This window comes from Rhinatrema bivittatum, chromosome 3 (genome assembly GCF_901001135.1).
Source record: "Rhinatrema bivittatum chromosome 3, aRhiBiv1.1, whole genome shotgun sequence".
NCBI lineage: Eukaryota > Metazoa > Chordata > Amphibia > Gymnophiona > Rhinatrematidae > Rhinatrema > Rhinatrema bivittatum.
In genome coordinates this window covers 88,620,191-88,635,445 of record NC_042617.1, presented here as the reverse complement: position 1 = coordinate 88,635,445, position 15,255 = coordinate 88,620,191, and the positions used below count along the sequence as shown (strand labels likewise).

The 15,255-nt window shown below is 44.6% G+C and overlaps 1 protein-coding gene across 3 annotated transcripts in view; it reads right to left on the bottom strand.

Annotated features, from left to right (window-relative positions):
• SPTBN1 (spectrin beta, non-erythrocytic 1) overlaps window positions 1–15,255 on the bottom strand; it is a 724,701-nt gene that overhangs the window by 488,461 nt on the left and 220,985 nt on the right. The gene's annotated exons all lie outside the window — the stretch shown is intronic.

The window sequence follows — 15,255 nt, the reverse complement described above, 5'->3', positions numbered from 1 at the left end:
CCATGGTTTGGACCCCGCGGTCGGAGCACCAGGCTTCGAAGACCTTCCAAACTCGAACGTAAGCGACGGAGGTCGAAGGCTTGCAGGAACGAAGCATCGTTGAGATCACTGTCTCCGGGTAGCCTCTGTGGCGGAGACGGCGCCGTTCAAAAGCCAGGCCGCAAGACAGAAGAGTTCTGCCTGCTCGAAAAATACCGGCCCCTGACGCAGAAGATGAGGAAGATGGGACAGGCGAAGTGGGCCGTCCACAGTCATCTGAAGTAGATCTGCGAACCATGGCCGACGGGGCCATTCTGGGGCGACGAGAATTAACAGTTCCTCGATGATGTTCCAACCTGCGGAGAACCTTGCCGACCAGAGGCCAAGGAGGAAACACAGAGCAGTTGATCCGACGGCCACGGAAGGGCGAGGCCATCCACCCCCTCCACGCCGCGCTCTCTCCTGCGGCTGAAGAAGCGTGGAGCCTTGGCGTTGAGAAAGGTCGCCATTAGATCGAGGCGTGGAGTCCCCCAATGACGGACGATGAGATGCATTGCCTCGGAGAGAGCCCACTCGCCGGGGTCTAGCTGTTGACGACTCAGGAAGTCCGCCTGAACGTTGTACACCCCGGCGATGTGAGAGGCCGCTATCCGGACGAGATTGCTCTCCGCCCACTCCATCAGGGGAGTTGACTCGAGGAAGACATGCTTGCTTCTTGTCCCCCCTCGACGATTGATGTAGGCCACGGTGGTGGCGTTGTCCGAGAGGATCCTCACCTCTCTGTGTCGCACCAGGGGAAGAAAACGCTAGAGAGCGAAATGCACGGCTCTCGTTTCCAGGCGACTGATCAGCCACTTTGCCTCCTCTGGCGTCCAAGTCCCCTGCGTGGCGCTTCTTTCGCAGACGGCGCCCCATCCCGCGAGGCTGGCATCGGTGGTCACCACCACCCAATTGGGAACCTCGAGCGAGACTCCCCGAGCCAGATGCGAGGGGACAATCCACCAATCCAGGCTTTTCCTGGCTAATGGTGGAAGCGACAGAATCACCTGATACTCCTGGGAGACTGGTTTCCAACGGGATAGTAGGGACGCCTGCAGTGGACGCAGGTGTGCAAACCCCCAGGGTACCATGTCAATGGTGGAGGCCATTATTCCCAGGAGCTGCAGATAATTCCAGGCGGTTGGTTCTTCCAAAGCCGAAAACCAAGACACGTGCTCCCTCAGGGCTTGCGCCTTGTCCTGGCGCAGGAACACCATACCCCGCCGGGTATCGAAGCTCGCTCCTAAGAAATCCAGGTGTTGCGAGGGCACAAGGGAACTCTTTGGAAGGTTCACCACCCAGCCCAGAGAGCGTAGGAATTGTACTACTCTGGCCACTGAGGTCTGACCATGTGAGAAGGACTTCGCTCGAATCAGCCAGTCGTCTAGGTACGGATGTACTAGGATACCCTCCTTGCGGAGGGCCGCCGCCACCACTACCATGATCTTTGTGAAGGTCTGAGGTGCGGTCGCCAAACCGAAGGGAAGCGCCTTGAACTGAAAGTGTTGACCGAGAATCTTGAAGCGAAGATACCGCCGGTGAGCCGGCAGGATGGGAATGTGCAAGTATGCTTCCGAGAGATCCAGTGAAGCAAGGAATTCTCCCTTGTGCACTGCGGCAATCACTGATCGAAGAGTCTCCATGCAGAACCGGCTGACCCTGTGGGCCTTGTTTACCTCCTTCAAGTCCAGGATGGGCCGAAAGGAACCGTCCTTTTTGGGAACGATGAAGTGAATGGAATAGTGGCCCAAGCCCACGTCGAAGGGGACGGGAACTATGGCCCCTATTTCCTGCAGTCGGTCTAGTGTTTGTTGAACCGCTATCCTCTTGAGATCCGAACCGCAGGGGGAAAAAGATGAACGGTCCCTCGGGGGGCGGACAAACTCCAAGGCGTAACCGTCTCTTATGGTGTCCAGCACCCACTGGTCCGTGGAGATAACTGCCCACTCCTCGTAGAAGTCCATGAGGCGGCCTCCGATCCAGGGAGGAGAGAAGTGGGCTTCTTTGGCATCATTGGGAGGACTTTGTGGGCGGATTTCCCTGCCCTGGACCCTCTCTCGCGGGCCTCCGCCCACGAAAGGAACGAGACCAAGGCTGGGGATCTTGTCGGCTGTGTCCGGGAACCGGACTGCCGGTAAGACCTATAACGTCGCTGTGCCTGGCCCTGGTTCTACCGGAAGAAAATGACCTGAAGGAACGCTGTCTATCCTCCGGCAGCAGATGCACCGAATTTTTTTCCCCCAGTGACTTGATGATCTGATCCAGGTCCTCTCCAAATAAAAACTTCCCCGAAAGGGGAGGGAGCCAAGGCTCGACTTGGAGGAAGCATCCGCCGCCCAGTTGCGAAGCCACAAGAGCAGTCGGGCTGCTACAACCGAAACCATGGACCGCGCCATTACGCGAAAGATCATACAAGGCGTCCGCCCCGTATGCTATGGCAGATTCCAGACGGTCCGCCTGGGCGGCCTCTTCGGGGGGCAACTCCTGAGAGGTGAGAAGCTGCTGTACCCAGAGTAAGCTGGCCCTTTGCGCGAGCGAACTGCACATCACGGCCCGCATACCTAGGGCAGAGACTTCGAAGACCCTCTTGAGGAAGGTTTCTAGTTTATGGTCTCGCGTATCCCGCAGGGCCGTTCCACCCGTGACCGGGATGGTCGTCCTCTTGGGTCACTGCCGACACCGCGAATCCACCTTGGGCACCTTGATAAGATCCAAAAAATCCTCAGGGAGCGGGTATAGCTTTTCCATGGCACGTGTGACCTTCAAGGACGCCTCGGGAGTGTCCCACTCCCTGGTGAGAAGCTGTAGGAAGGACTCATGGATAGGGAAAGCCCTTGCCCTAGGACGGAGGGCGGCAAGTACTGGATCCCCTTTGCGAGAAGAGGTGGCGACGGCAGGAGCCACAGGGATCGGCTGATCTGGAGGTGGGTCGAGGTCCAGCTCCTGAATAATATGGTGGATGAGTTCATCCAGCTCTTCTTTTTGAAAAATCCGTAGGGCTCGAGGGTCGTCCCCCTCCGTATGTCCATCCGGATGCGCCTCCGGGGGTGCCGGAGAGTCGTCTCTCACCGGCGAAGCCGCCCCCGTGGTACGCCGGGGTGGCACGGGAGAGGGACCCGGCAGGGATCCAGGCATAACGGGCAAGGCGGTGAGACCAACAGCAAGTTTAAGAACCTTGGGGGAGGGGCCCCCAGGGGATTTGGCGCCTGCGCTCCCATACCCTGCAAATAAGCCATGTGCATTGCCAGAATAAAATCAGGTGAGAAAAACGGGGAGCTGATTGGAATCCCTGGGGGGGGGACCGTCCTGGGAGCCCCGGTCGGGCAAACTCCCCGCCGGGGGCAAAGCCTGTTGAGAGCCAGTGCAACCAATCCTGTCTGCATCTGGGAGCGAGTCCGTCTCACACTGTCCCCCTAAAGTGGCCACCGTTCCCGCCAAAGGCGGCGTCGTGGCCAGCCCGCGCCGCCCGGGCTGAGGAGGCGGCAGGTCCGAAATCGCACTGGAGGACTGCAGGGTGCCTTCCCCGTCGGGGAGGAGGAAGCACCGCTCACAAAGCCCCTCCCTCAGAAATTGATTCCCGGTTCGCCGCAGGCCTCACACCTCGAGGACCGCGACATGTCAGCACCGGGAAAAAAAGCCTCGGGGGGGGGGGGGTGGGGGGGGGGGGGGGAAAACGAGCTAGTGCCGCGGGGGGGCCCTGGAATGGCCCTAACAACCCGCCAAAGGGGTCCAGGAACTGCGGGGGAAAACCCCCCGTTTCAGTTGAGCACACACCCGCAGGCGGAGCTTGCGAACCGCAGGACCCACAAACGACGCGTGGAGCGGCCGGAACCACTGGCATCCACGGGGCACCACCAAAAAGAAGCAAACCTGTGGAGAAAGAAACTAAAAAAAAAAAACTTCCACTTACCCCAACGGAAGAGGAAAGGAGTACAGAATAGAGAAGGCAGAGCCACAGACACACACACCGCCTCAAAAATTGAAGTGTCATTTTTTTATTTTTTTTAATTTAAGGTTCCAAAAATGAAGAAGAAACATAAGACAGGGGAAATACTGTGGATAAAAAGAAAGAAATAACCAAAAATGAAGAAACCCTGTCAAACTGGGGGAGCTAGTGGATCCCCCCACTCTCATCTGCTGGAGTCAGAAGAATACTGAGCTCCAGCAGAGGGTGCACTACTCTATATGCTGACGCTCTCAAACTCTGTTCTGACTCCATCTGCTGGTCGGGGGATATAACCCACTGTCTGGACTGATCCAGGTACGTACAGGGAACACATGTTTTAAAGAAACTTTTCAAATCCATCAGTACTGGTATTAAACTATAGTGGAAGCTCAAAAACAGCCATTGGGGTTAAGACCATAGAAGCCACAATATTTTAAAAATTAGGAAATATTTTGAGGGGGAGGACTAAACTGGAATACTACACCTTTAATAAAACAAAAACAAATCTCCCATCCTATCTAAATGCAAAACAGTGACTAAGATGAAGATAAACTACCATGAACTGCTGAATCCTATAGGTTAATGTTTTACACTACTATAAAATGTTATCAGCTACCAGAGTTACAATTTAAAAATGTTTTTCCTGCATTCAAGCCCCACCCAACGCCAGATCAGTGTCAGTATTACTTTACAAGCTGCCTTCCTCCTCTGCAAGAAGAATAAATAGCCTTTTGTTACGGGTAAATGGCTGAAAGACTCCTCCCAGCATGCTGCTAATAAATTGCCATTTTTCATTACCCATGCTTTGAAGGGACTAGAGAAAATTGTTAAATGATTTTTCTCCAAATCTGAAAATATTCTTGTTCAAAACTACATATGAATGTTGAAAAAGTACAAGAATTAGTATATCAATAAAGAGAAACCTATAAACAATCCATCTCTTTGCCCCTAGCCTCATCCTAATCTCAAGTAAACAGACTAACAATGAATTCTTGAAGAGCTATGATTTCAACACACAAAGATTAAACTCTCAAAAAAAAAAAAACCCACTAAAAATTGTCTCATATACTATCACCATCTTATATAATACATTAAACACTTTTTTCTTTAAAAATGAAATTCTACACTTTAAGACTTTTTAATTTATCACATCAACGTGGTAGACTTGAAAACACATAGGGCCGGATTTTTAAAAACTTACGTAACCTGTCTTACGCACGCCAGGCCTATTTTAAAAAGGCCCAGCGACTCGTGTAAGTCCCAGGGATTTACAAAAGGGGTGGTCTGGGGCCAGAGGCCTCCTACAGAGCGGCCATTGCCACTGTGTTGGATGATCGCGTGCCGGAGGCAGGCGCAAAAGGTAACAAAGGGGGGGGGGGGGTAGGTCAGGTTAGGGGGAAGGGAAGTTCCCTTCCAGGCCGCTCCGATTTCAGAGTGGCCTGGGAGAGAACAGGGGAAGGCAGCGTGGCTCGGCACGCGCAAGGTGCATAACTGTGCACCCCCTTGCGCGCGCCGACCCCCGATTTTATAACATGCGTGTGCCTGCTACAAAATTGGGCGTATATGTGCGCGCATCGGGTAGCACGCGCACACGTAGGCCGCGTGCGCTTCTTTTAAAATCTACCCCATAGTATTGAAAAATGTTTCCCCAGTGCTGGTGTTCAGAATTATGCTTTTTCATAGGGCCTACAAAAGGTCAAAAATTTAACTTCCTAACATTTAAAAACTTTTCATACCAGACCCAGCCTGGTACCCAGTAAATGTGATACTGGCCTTTAAGGTGTTTGAACAATTGGGAGAAGATGTTAGTGTTCTGACTCACTCAAGATTCTTCCCCTTTTCAAACGAAAGAATATTTGTGGCATCCATGGGTACTGAACAAAAACTCTTATGAGACATCACCATGCACCTTCTGATTAATCAGGGATATTGCTCATTTTAGATTGAGTGTGGAGGTGAAGAATAAGTTACTTTTCAAATTATGTCAAACAGTTTTTGAATTTAAGTGCATAATAAATATTTCAAATAAATATACACACTAAAATTTACTAAGCTGAAAGACTTTTAAAAATAACACACACTAGTAAGATAGTGTTTGTTTGCTACTATTAGAATTGTTTTGTATGGGCGGAAAAAAGACTGATTCTCTGTGCTAACGCAACATGGCATTTTGTTTGCCAATGTCAGAATTCTGATCTGACAAGGTGAAAGTACTGGTTGCTGGGCAAGTAGATACTACTTTGATTCCCACCTTCTGACCCATCCCATTTTTTTTAATATATAGATCACCCCCACCTAGGATGGACTAATTTTAGTCCTGTTGCTGGTTACTCACTAATATCAATCACCTAGTTATCAATTTTAAAAACTAGATTTGAAAAGACACCTAATAAATTTAAAAACCCTAAACGTTTAACAATTCTTAAATTGAGACATACCTGCTCCTTAATCAGCCTTTAAGACTTATCTACTTTACAAATTAAGATGAAGACAGAAGCCCAGCAGTGAGATGGGGCTATCCAGTCTATTGCACTGAGTGCCCAATATATGATTATCTATTCATTGGTGAGAGGGTGCATGTGTTCACCTGATGCAAAGAGCTCCTAGCTCTCAGAGAATGGGTCAATGCAATACAGTGCACTCAGCAGAGCGCACTGTTAACCCGCAGTCGAGAGCGGGTTGAATAGGCGCTAATCAATCCACTAATGCAATAAGGGTATTAGTGCATATTCAACGCGTGTCCAACGCGGAGTGAATCTAATAGCGATCACATGCAAATGCATGTGAATGAGGCTATCAGGCATTCACTCCCGATGTGAAAAAAAAAAATGTGTGACTCGGACGCACATTTAACTGTCATCTATTAACGCTTTCTGAACCCTCGGCATCTGTTTTCTTTACAAGCAGACAGCCATCACGAAAACAGACATCGGTTTCCCTTACTGGCGGACGGCCGAGTCACAAAAACAGACACTGATAAACCCAGCATCTGTTTTCATGAATCTGCCGTCCACCAGTAAGGAAAACAGACACCGGGTCTATCGGCGTTTGTTTCGTGACAACCGTCCGCCGGTCAGGAAAATTTACGCCGATAAAATTGGCGTCTGTTTTCCTTGCCAGCAGACGGCCAAGTCACTAAAACTGATCGGGTTCTCGTTAGCAAGGAGGTGCTAGGGTCTCGCAAGCGACCCTAGCGCCTACTTGCTAACAAGACCCCCTAATTTAAATACTGCATGGGGCGCATTAAGAAAGCGGGCACTGACTGTTCAGCATCCACTTTCTATGCTAATTTATTGCATCGGCCCCAATGCTAAATATCCTTAACTCCCTCAGAGCATAGCAATCCACTTTAAACGTAAATAACTTCCAGGCCATGCTTTTGTTTGTTATTTGTTGTCCAGGAGGGGGAGGAAAAATATGTTCTCTCCATAGTGTACAGTCTCTGGATACCCTGCTCTTAGCTTAAGTACTCACTTCGTCACATCAGCCGTGTATATAATTTTCTGTCAATACAACCAGTGATCTACTCCGAACATAATTAACTCACTCTGGTCTTAGTGTCTAACTGTGATTGTAAATAATTCTTCAGGTTATCCTTTTGTTTGAATATTTTCTGCCCCCCATACATGGTTACCCTTTTTGCCTTTATAGCTCTTAGTCTCAATTTCCCAGATCAGTGTTTATTGTAAAGCCTGTTGCTACATTATGTTATAAGTAAACCGATGTGATGTTCCCAATGACTGTTGATATATAAAATGTTTAAATAAAAATAAATGTGTCCGATCTCTGGAGGCCAGAGTAGCAGACCTGGAGGTGTGAAGCAGACAGAGGTGCAGTTGTGCTCATAAATTTACATACGCCTGGCAGAATCTGTAAGATGTGTAGTATTTTAAGATAACATGAGTGATTAGACATAATACATCTATTTTCAATGTGTTTCAAATTAAATTATTTTATGCATCACAGAACAGCACAATCATTAAACAAACCATAGCAATAAAGGAAATAATAAAGTGGTCCTGTTCAAAAAGTTTACATACCTTTGGTTCTTAATATCATGTATTACCTTCTTTTGCATCAATGACTGCATGCAGTCTTTTGTGATAGTTGTGAATGAGGCCCTTTATTTTCTCATTGGTAAAACTGCCCATTCCTCTTGGCAAAAAGCCTCCAGATCCTTTAGTCTCTGATTGTCTAGCATAAACTGCATATTTCGCGTTCTCCGCAAAGTGGCTCACTGATGTTGAGGTCAGGAAACTGATGGCCAATCCAGAACCTTCATTTTTCTTCTGTTGCAGCCACTGAATGGTAGACTTGGCTTTAAGTTTAGGATCACTGTCATGTTTAAAAGTCCAAGTGCACCCCTGCGCAGCTTCCTTGCTGATGAATGCAAATTCTCCTCCAATATTTTCTGATAAGATGCTGCATTCTTCCTGCCATAAAGTTTGACTAGATTCCGTGTGCCACTGTAGCTCGCACTGCCCCCCAAAACAGAAGAGATCCATCTCCATGCTTCACAGTAGGGATGGTCTTGACTCTTCACCAAACATAGCTTTTATGGTTGGGATCATAAACTTCAATTTTAGTCTCATCACTCTAAATGATTTAGTTCCAGAAGTTTTGAGGCTTCTCTAGGTGCTGTGTGGCATATTGTAAGTGGGCTGTTTTGTGCCAATGGATTAGCAATGCCTTTTTTTCTGGCAACTCTACCATGCAGCTCATTTTTGTTCAAGAATCTCCTTTATTGTGCTGCTAAAATACCCACGCCACTGTTTCTTTGTTTCAGAGAAGCCTGTATTTCAGTAGAAGTTGCTTGTGGGTTTTTCTTTGCATCCCAACAAATTTTCCTGGCAGTTGTGTCTGAAATCTTTCTTGGTCTGGCTTGGTATTAACCAAACTCATAATTTTCCACTTCTTGATCAGAGTTTGAACAGTACTGATTGGCATTTTCAAATCTTTGGATATCTTTTATATCCTTGTCCTGATTTATAAAGTTGAACTACTTTTGCTCCCAGATCCTTTGACAGTTCTTCTGCTTTCCCCATGCTTCAGTAATCAAAGTCAGGGCAGCCCCGGATGAAATGCACAAGGATTTCTCAAAAACTAAGAAACTCAATGCCTATTTAAACACAGACATCAATTACAATCAAACAAGGCACAGGTGTAGATAACCACCCTTATTATTAACAGCCCAAAAATTCAAGGGTATGCAAAGTTTTGAACAGAACCATTGTATTTCCTTTATTGCTATGGTTTAATGATTGTGCTATTCTGTGATGCATAAAATTGTTTAATTTGAAACATTAAAAATAACAGCCATTTGTTTTGTCTGATCACTCATGTTTTCTTAAAATGTTATACATCTTATAAATTCTGTCAAGGGTATGTAAACTTATAAGCACAAATGTATATAGAGGAGACCTTTAGGAACATCACAGAGTAGTCCCCACTCTAGTCTAGCAGCCACTGTGCTGCTGTGGAGAAGCAAGTTCACCTGGCAGGGGACCATCATATTGGTATGGCAGTAAATGATCTTGTAGCCAAGACCTGCCTCCAGGTGATGCTTTATCCTCTTGCATCGAGGATGTGTCTGCAGGGGTCCAGGCCCAGGAGGAAAGAGTTAGGTCAGACGCTGGAAAGTTAGGAACGTTTAGTTGGGTGGCTGGTGGTAACTTGCCTGCCTAATGCAAAATTGGTGGACCTCACATGGCATCTAAATAAGATTTTAGAAAGTGCTGGGAAGGATGTGGTTGTCATGATACACGTAAGTACTAAAGACTTGGGAAGATGCAGAAGTAGTCCTGGGGGAATTCTGCGCTACTGCGGAGCGCAGAATTTGTGCAGAATTCCCCCCCACACAGAACTGCCAAATTCTGCACAGAAAATGGCAGAGGAGACCCCAGCATGCTGCGAATGAAGCGTGCGAAGATGAAGGCCCCAGAGCGCTGTTCACGGCGAAGATGAAAGCTCCGGTGAGAGGAGAGGGGTGTGAGAAAGGGGAGGGGGTATGAGAGAATGGGAGGTGAAAGAGCAAGGGGGGGGATGCTTGAGTGTGGGTGCCAGAGAGAGGGAGCCTATATGAGGAGATTGTGAAGGAGTGTGTATGTGTGAGAGAGATTGGGGCATTCGTGTGTACGAAAAAGGGATCGTTGGATGTGAGGGTGCTAACCTGTGTGAAGGGATTGTGTATGTGTAGACAGAGCCTGTGTGAAGGGGTGCATGAGACAGAGACATAGGTAGCCTGTGTGAGGATGTATGTGTGAGCGAAAAGGAGCTTGGTGTGGGTGGTATGCAAGAGGGAGGGACCCTGGGGATGTGTGTGTGCGCGAGAGAGTGAGGGAGCCTAAATGAGGTTGTGTGTATGTGTACTAGAGAGAGGGAGGGAGGGATAGAGGGAGCCCTGTGTGAGGGGCAGTACTGAGAACGGGTCAAACTGACTGGCAATAGAGGTGGAGGGGAAAGATACTGGCAGGTGGAGGAGTTGGGGGCCTGAGAGGGCAAAGTGACCAGGGGAGTAGGGGAAAGCGAGTGGAAGAAACACTTACTGTGAATTTCTGGGGAAATTCCTGCTCAAAATATTTAAAATTCTGCATCTTTAATAACTTTTTTCTGTATAATTTAAAATGTAATTACTTAAAAGCTGTCCATGTAAATTGTGTTATTTTGACCAATATAAAGTTTGCAGAATTTTAAATTTTGTTTGCGCAGAATTCCCCCAGGAGTATGCAGGTGGGAGGCTCTAGAGGCTAAATTTAGGCTCTTAGTACCTGATTCACTAAGGGTTTTTCCCCATAGATACAAAATGGGATAAAAGCCTTAATGAATCAGACCCTTAGGTAGGAAACTGCAACCATGGAAGTTCTGGATTTCATTCTTAGAAATGTTCCCAATTCCACTTACAGAATCCTAGAAGCAGGCCAAGCTCGAGTCTCAATGTGTGGATAAAACAAATGGTGCAGGAAAAAGGGTTTTGGGTTTGTTGGGAACTGAGGAACATTCTGGGGAAGGGAGAGGCTAGTTCAATGAGATGGGCTCCATTTTAACCAGAATGAAAACAGGCTGTTGGTGCAAACTTTTAAAAAGGAGATAGAATAGCTTTTAAACTAGATCATGGGGAACAGCAGACAGTCACTCAACAGCACATGGTTCTCAAGGAGGTATCTTCAAAGCAAACTGGCAAGCCAATTTAGAATGACCCAATAGAGAGGTGGTTGATAAAAATGACTTCAAACTGCCTATATCATCTGATAATAAACAGGTTGAGAGTACATATAAACTGAAATACAAATAAAACTACATTTAAATGTCTATCTGCAAATTTCAGAAGTCTGAAAAATAAGACTGGAGAGTCAGAATATATGACACTAAAGGAAGATATACACCTACGCAGCATCTTGGAGATCTAGTGGAAGAATAACAACCAATGAGACACTGATACCAGGATACAAATTATACTGATGACAGGGCAGATAAAATTGGTGGAGGGGTGCTCATTCTAGGAAGAGAGCTGTGTTCATAGTGGGTGAGTAGGGGGTTACCCCCAACTCTTAACATAGACTTGGGGTAATCTGCAGTTACTACCTTAAACTTGCTGGGCAGACTGGATGTTTGGTCTTTTTTCTGTCATCAGTACTATGCTAGAGGGCCCATGCTCATACTTGGTGGGGAGAACTATTCTTATGCTGAAGGGGCTCTTTATGCTTTTCAAGCCATGGATGGCCTTTTATGAAGGGAAGAAAGTCAGGCTAGCATTACCATAACCTGTAACACTAATGCTTTCTACTACTAGGGGATCCTTGAAGTGACCAAATTTGCAGATATAAAATTTTCAGTCATTGAAACAGCAGCCAATTGTGCAGACCTTGTGAGATTAGGAGACTGGGCTTCTAAATAGTAGTTGTAATTTAATGTGGATAGGTACAAAGTAATGCAGGTAGGAAAAAATCTCAGCTACAGGTACAAAATGCTGGGTTTCATATTAGGAGTCACCACCCAGAAAAAAATGACCTCTGAGTCCTTGTGGACAATACCTTGAAATCTTTGGTTCAGTGTGCTGTAGCAGTCAAAAAGGCAAATAGAATGTTAGAAATTATTTGAAAAGGAATAGAGAACAAAACTGAGAATATCCTAATACCTTTGTATATGATGTGACCGCACCTTCAGTATGGTGTGCAGTTCTGGTTGTCCCATTTCAAAAAAGATGTAGCAGACATAGTTAAGGTACAGAGAAGGGCAACAAAAATTATAAAGGGGATGAAAACCTCCCTAATGGAGAGTCTAAACAGATTATGGCTCTTTAGCTTGGAAAAGAGAGGACGGAGGGGATATAACTGAAATTTATAAAATCATGGTGAAGAATGTCAATAGGAAATGGTTATTTACCCTTTCAAAACACTAGCAAAATTGGAAACTGGCAGATTTAAAACAAATTGGAAGTACTTTTTCACACAATGAACAATCAAGCTATGGAATCTGTTGCCAGAGGACTTGGACAAGGCAACTAACACAGTGGGGGTCAAAAGAAGTTTAAACAAGTTCCTGATGGAAACTATTAACAGTTATTACCCAGGTAGACATGGGAAAACTAGAGCTTATCCCTGGAAGTGAGATGCAAGAAATGGATCAAATACTGTCAGCGACAGAATGCTGGACTTGGACTTTGGTCTGATCCAGCATGGCACTACTACTTTATTATTTTTAAAGTTTTAATATACCGCCTTCTCCAGAATTGATCGTAACCGTTTACATAGTTACATACATAAGCAAATAAGTTAAGAAACATTAAAAAAAAGCAAAATAATATAATATAGATAGTACAGCAAAAATGAATACTGCTATCTAAAAAACCAAAACATAACTGTCTATGAAAACATCTTAAGGTTTGGGAGTGAGGTGCTTTCAGGAAATAAATGTTTAGCATAGGTTGTGCAAGTATGTACTATGATAATTCAATATCAAAAGCCTTCTTAAATAAAAATGTTTTTTCCGCTGCGTTTTAATGCAGCTAGATCTGTGCAAACACCTAAAGATTCAGGAAAAGCATTCCAAGTAAAGGACCGGCCACAGAAAAAGCCCTCTTTCTAGTAATGACAAGCCTGGCAATTTTCATTGTGGGGGCATCCAATAAGTTTTTAATCAAGCAAACGCATTTGTCTTGTAGAAGATTCATCATGGATAAGTTTAAATATGATTTATATAGAATATGAAAGTGAACAGGTAGCCAGTGTAATGAGGCCAGGGCAGGTGATATATGACTCCAGTATTTAACATTAGTTGAGATGGGCATCTGAATTTTGAACGAACTGCAAGGGTCGGGTTATGTAGGCAGGCAAGGCCAAGTACAGGGCATTACAGTAATCAAGTTTAGTACGTATTAAGGCCTGTAAAACTATTCTAAAGTCATACTTGCTCAGTAATGGCTTCAATCTTTTGAGTAGGTGTAGTTTATAAAACAAGGTATTGACTACTTCAGAAATGTGAGGGTGCATAGTTAATTTAGTGTCAAGAGTTACACCTAGATTGCAAGATTTCTTTGAAACAGGAATATTAATACCATCAATAGTTAATGAGGCTAGTGGAGGATGGCCAGGATTACTTATTACTACAAGTATTATTGTAGAGAGAAATAGGTCAGTTTTTTCCATATTCAATTTTAATTTACTGTGCAATAGCCAAGTTTTCACAACATTAATATATAGTATTAGAAGAGCTAGGGTCTCTCTCTAAGATGAATTATAGGGAATACAAAACTGAATTATCATCGGCGTAAATGTTGAAGTTCACGCCAAATCTGGCCAAAAGATGACAAAGGTAGATGGTAAATATTAAATAGTAATGCTGAGAGGACTGATCCTCATGGAACACCATCTTAAACCATTTGGATTTGAAAGTGCCAATTCTGATTTGTTGTGAACAATTATGAAGAAAAAAGAAGGTGAACCATAGAAGATCTGTACCAGTGATGCCTATAAACTTCCAGTCTGGTTAATAAAATGTCATGGACTAAGAAGGTGTCAAAGGCTGCTGAAATATCCAGTAGTACTAGAATGTAATCATTTATATAAAAACCTCTTAAAACAGTGTCTAAATATGGTAATGGCAGTGTTTCAATGTTGTGGCCTTGTCTAAAGCCATACTGATTTTCATTTAAGTATTCAGTGAGCTGAAATAATACAACTGATTTTATGATTTTTGCCATGGTTAAGTCTATAATTTGTAAGATCTAAAGGATCTGCTGACTTTTTTGGGTATGGGAGAAATAGTCACTTGTTTTAGAGAGCCAGGATATAGACCTGATTGAAGAGAAATTTACATATCTGCTAAATATAAGGAAGTGCCATTCAAACCCATTTTAACAAACTAGTGAGACAAGGATTCAGTGGACTGATGACTTCATATTTCTTAAAATTTTGATAGATATGGAACCTACAGTAGAAAAAGGATTCCCATGAATGAGGGAATAATTATATTATATTAATTTTAGGCACAGGAACTAGAACAAGTTCTGTTCTCAGAGCAAGTGAAATATTACACTAAGATCGTGGAAAATTTTTATTTTTTATTTTTTTTTAAGAATTCACTCCTGTTTTCACACAAGGCCAATGCACTAAATCATGCAGAACTGTGCACACTATTTTGCTACTGGGACTTCTATCCAAATAAGCCTGGTAGCAAAGTAGTATGCCTAGTTTCCCTACACAATACTTCAGAAACTAACTGCACTTAATTGAGGTGTAGTTTTTGGGGGGGGGGGAGGGTTGCCCATATCGCATTTGTAAAGGTTTTTCTGCCATAGGTATCCATAACTAATGAGCTGTGATGCATAATTTACATGACAGTAACTTATCAATTTAAATACAAACTTGCAGAGGTATAAAAACTACAGGAAAAAAGTTATTTGGAAGGAAATAGTTAAATTTTCTCACTAAAAGGGCAAATACTATTAAACTCATACTCTTCCAAACTGTATTGTTAAATATTACAAGGAACATACTGAATGCTTTGCTAGTTCATCCAACTGATGCAATTCCTATGATTGAAAACTCCATTACTCAAACCTGTAAATTGCAGGGACGCTTAACAAAGACCACTCCCTCCTCCCCCATTTGCTATTGTTAAAAAGGACTGAATCTGGGATAGTCCCTGTTATCACATTCAAGGCTATAGTACAGGAGGGAAAATGGAGTTGTTTATTCTGTATGTACCATGCATTATCTTAGTGCAATATTTACAAATGTATTCTAATAAACATTTTCTGAAAAGAAAATAGTTTCTACTACATAATAAATTCA